The sequence below is a fragment of the Nanorana parkeri genome, unplaced genomic scaffold, assembly GCF_000935625.1.
Source record: "Nanorana parkeri isolate BGI_ZX_2015 unplaced genomic scaffold, ASM93562v1 scaffold2849, whole genome shotgun sequence".
Taxonomy (NCBI): domain Eukaryota; kingdom Metazoa; phylum Chordata; class Amphibia; order Anura; family Dicroglossidae; genus Nanorana; species Nanorana parkeri.
The window spans coordinates 78822-83542 of NW_017309117.1; the positions used below are offsets into that span (position 1 = coordinate 78822).

General features: G+C 37.4%; 1 pseudogene; it reads left to right on the forward strand.

Moving 5' to 3' along the window:
* Window positions 1-3063: 3063 nt before the first annotated feature.
* Window positions 3064-4453, forward strand: LOC108802418 (annotated as a pseudogene).
* The last annotated feature ends 268 nt before the right edge of the window (window positions 4454-4721 follow it).

Consider the following 4721-nt stretch of genomic DNA (forward strand, 5'->3'; position numbering starts at 1 on the left):
CCTGGGGTATAAGTCAGACCTGCCGTCCTTTGAGAACGTCAATTGATGAAACGCGTCAGGGCGGGTCTTTCTGACATCACACGCTCAAGAATAGATTAAGTCTTTACTGTTGCCGGCCGGCTGCTGCAATTTCTAACTGTGAGTTACTTATTATCGTATTCGAGTAAAAAAAATGTAATACTGCACCATGAGGGTTTCCTTTTTGCCTTTTTAATATGATGGAATATCGGTAATGAGCGTGGTGGAAGGAGCAAATTACAAAGGAGGACGATGCTGACGCTTTCCTTGATTTTCCTAAAAACGCTTCCTTGGCTGTTATTAACAGTCAGAAATTCTGGTGAGTGCCCAGTCACTGGGGGGTGTCTTTTGATTGCACTGAGGAGCACCATCGTATTGAAACACTGATTTGTTTGAGATTTAATTTGTTGCATCTGCACTTTATTGGACTTGGGGAAAGTTTTTTCTTTTTCCTTTTGCCTATTTTTCACTTGAAAAAGTCATTCACATTTTCACCAATAAGGATTGGTGAAAATGATATATATATATACCTTTTATATATATTTTTATATTCACATAAATGTAGCTTATTTGTTTATCACTCAGCTGTAGATCCTCAAAACATCTCAGAATGCATGCTGACAATGTCGTTTCTTCTGGAGGGTGGCTACTACTATTCCCCATGGTCCCTGTGTGTGTTGTAAAGTAGCCACTCCACATTTGCTCCTGTAATGGACTACAATCTCAATACAAATTAGTAAACTAAACGCATGATTAACCACTTAAAGACCAGGGTGTTAAACCCCCTTCCTGGCCAGGCCATTTTTCAGTATTCAGCACTGCAGTACTTTCACTGAAGTTTATTCCGTCATGCAACGCTGTACTGAAACAAATTTTATACCATTGTTTGGGGACAGACAGAGCTTTCTTTTGTTGGTATTTAATCACCACTGGGGGTTTTATTTTTGACTATATAACAAAAAAGTACCCTAATAAAAAAAAACTGTTTTCCCAGGAAATGTTATGAAATATTTATTATCACCCCAATTTTTGGGTAAAATATAAAAGACGGGGTCATGTCGGGTAAATAGACACCAGGCATGTCAAGCTTCAAAATTGCGCGCACCCGCGAAACAGCAGAAAACTACCACACCCAAAATTGCTTTAAGAGCTTTTACCGCTCATCAGTTTAATGTTATCAGTAAGTAATGGCCCTAAAATTATTGCTCTCATTCCGACGTTCGCAGTGATATGTAACATGTGCGGCACAATAGGCGAATCGACGTTTTCGCACGTTGGCACACCCGACGCATGTTTGCGTGTGTATGTGGGGGGGGCGGGGGACTTTAAAAAACAATTTTGTGTTTTTAAAAAAAATTATTATTTGTGACTATTTTTTTTTAGCTTCTTTATTTTTTTACACTTTACTTTATTGCTATCACATAGGGGACTAAGAAATCCCCTATTTGATAGCCATAGTTCAGGAACGGCCATGGATGGGAGGTGGTTAAAGTCCATCACAGGAGCAAGCCTGGAGTGGTGGCTACTTTATAATACACACAGGAACCATTACAATAGTAACAACCCTCCAGAAGGAAGGACAGTGTCAGCATGAATTCAGAGATGATTTGAGGATCTACAGCCGAGTGACACAAATAAGATACATTTTTATTAATAGTTAAGGTACTTGAATGCATTTTTAAGATTTAACTCCTGGGTTTAGTGTCACTCTAAAAGAATAATAGGGTACCACAGCAGACGAAGCAGTGTCAGCAAATGACAATGGTTGACGAAAACGCAAAAATAAATAAAAGGGAAATTAGCCGGTAAGTAAATGTCAATAAGTTGTAAGTAAATGTAAACCATCTATAACGGTCTCTATGACAGGTGGTATTAAGGTCTAAATGAAGCTATAATTATCATCAGTCTTCATTTTGTGGATAAAGACCAAGTGACTTACAGGTATGTGGGGGGAATTCATAAAAACTGGAGCAGACAGAATATGGAGCAGTTGACCATGGCAACCAATTACATTCTCTTTTAAGTTTATTCAGTTAAGCTTTGCAAATGAAGGAGAGAGTTGATTGGTTGCCATGGACAACTGCTCCAGAATCTGTCTGCTCCAGTTTTTATACATTCCCCCCTGTATGACTTGCGCAAAAGCTGTCACAAGTTATTCAATTCTTTCACTTATAGTTGTGCTGCTAATGGCAAAGTAAACACATTAAAATAATTTGTGAGTTTAACCTACTATTAGCACTACAACTATGAGTGTAAACATTGAAATGTAACTAACACCACAGCACGCTATTGTTCATTGGCACCCGGTTGTCTGATGGTTGCAAAAATGCCACTTTGTGTGCAAAAAGTTGCTGACTTTTGATCTATACTGTAAATGGACCTATACTTATCACCATTTTTCACTTTGTGGATAAAGACCAAGTGACATACAGGTCTGTATGACTTATGGACTAGAAACACAAAGCACACAGCTCACCCCTGTCATGCATCCCTGCGTCCACATTCAGCACACGGATTACCCTCTTCTGGAGGGATAGTCTCAAAAACTGTAGAACCAGCACACAACGATCTTCAAAAGAAAATCAAACTTTATTCCACATGCATCTATCCAAAAAAACAACCGCTGGCACGTTTCTGCCTTACTCGGCCTTAGTCATAGCTGGTCGACCCCTACTTAACATAGTTTCATTTTATTTCTTCAGGATAATCTGACAATATATGATAAATCGTATTAAATGACAAAAAATGTTTCAGAATTTTATGATGGGGAGAATTTTGTTGCTTGCTCAGGTTATTCACAATAACACAAGATATATTTTAAATTACTTTGGTAACAAAATAAAGAAAAGTTTTACTTACCCTGCAGTGGACAGTAATCTTACAATGTAATCAGGTTGCAGTGGGCATGTTAAGCATGACTCAGGAGAAATCTACCATGGGTGGACCATGGAAAGGCTTCTATAAAAGGACAGTTTGTCCTTATGACCAGACACAAAGACTTCAGAGCAAGAGCATCACCTCTAAATCTCCCACATAACAGCAACAATGGTTCACTGGACTGCTGAAGAGAAAGCTGCCATCGCTTCCATCTGGGCCAAAGTTGACCTGGAAAATGACGGTCACGATGCCCTGGCCAGGTAAAAACCCATATAACTTATTTATTTAGTAGGTACAATATGTATTATTTTAATTTAACTAGCTTCTTCTGCTCCTTTTCTTTTTTTTTCTTTCTCCTGCTTGTAATTATAATCTCTGTGGCAACTGTACAAGATTCAGCAGCTTTGGAAACCTGTCTAATTCCTCTGCCATTGCTGGTAACGCCAAGGTCCATGCTCATGGCAAAACAGTGCTCGGTGCTATTGGCAACGCTGTTCACCATTTAGATAATGTGAAACACGTCCTGGCTGGCCTCAGCAAACAGCATGCTGAATAGCTTCATGTGGATCCCGAGAATTTCAAGGTACAGATCTATAGTAAAATGGAATATACATTTTCTACTGTTCAGTTGGTATTCAGTTTGACTAAGTAATTATAATATTGGGAAATGCATCAGATATTAAACAGAAAACAACATTGCTTCAAAATAGCATTTTTACTTCTGTCTGTGTAGTTTCTGTCTAAGATTATTTTAAGATTGAAGAAATCTCTCCAACAAAGCCTCTGTTGGCAGAAAAACTTGACAGGAGTTCTAATTCTTCCCTACTCTATCCAAAACTAAAATAAAAGTTGTGGGTATAGATACACTTTAAGTTAGAGATGTCAGATTATTCAATGATGTTTCACAAATGGTTACCATGAGTTACTGCAGAGTTATTTGCTCTATTAATTGAAACCTCTTTATAGATATTTGTTTACATGAACTGTGGTATTCACTGGCGGGGGTCTCCCCACTTGTACTATCCCTAATCAGTTATATAAGGTGAAATGTTAACCACTTATGAAGCTACTACAGTGCTTATAAACAAATCGGATCAGTCTTTGCTGAGGAATTCCCAGTATTGTAAGACTTTTGGAGCTACTTAATGGTCCATGTGACTCAGTGATAGGGTTGTAGTGGAATTTTCATGTTACGAATGTGGAGACACCTTCTGCTGCACAGGAGGACATGCACAAAGGTTTTCCAGTTTCTAGCTGAAATGTAAGAGTATATAATAATTATACCTGGACTATATATTTTCGAAAAAATAAATGCAAACAGGTAAAAAAAGGGGGGACAATGTCCTTGAAATATATTTCTGTCACTTTACTCTCTAAACTATATTACATTTTATTTATCATAATTATTAACTGTCCTTTCTGTTCACAGCGTTTTGGTGAGGTTCTGATCATTGTTTTGGCCTCTAAATTGGGATCTGAATTCAGCCCTAAAGTCCAGTCAGCCTGGGAGAAATTCATCAATGTCTTGGTGGCTGCTCTGAGCCATGGATATTACTAAATGTCTGTTTTATTATTTGTGAAAAATGTCCATACTTGAGAATGAAAAATAAAATATCTGAAAACTAAACTTCTGTGCTTATAACTTATTTCTTTATCACTGCACAATGTTTACTTTAATTATAAAGAGATAATATATCTGGGCAAATATTTGTAACCATTAAAATAATAATGTACAGAAAATTCACCTTTTTCTATAGTTGCCGGTTTTAGTGTATTGAAGTGTAAATTATCAGTTAGAATAAAAAAATAGCCCTTTAAAACTTTTC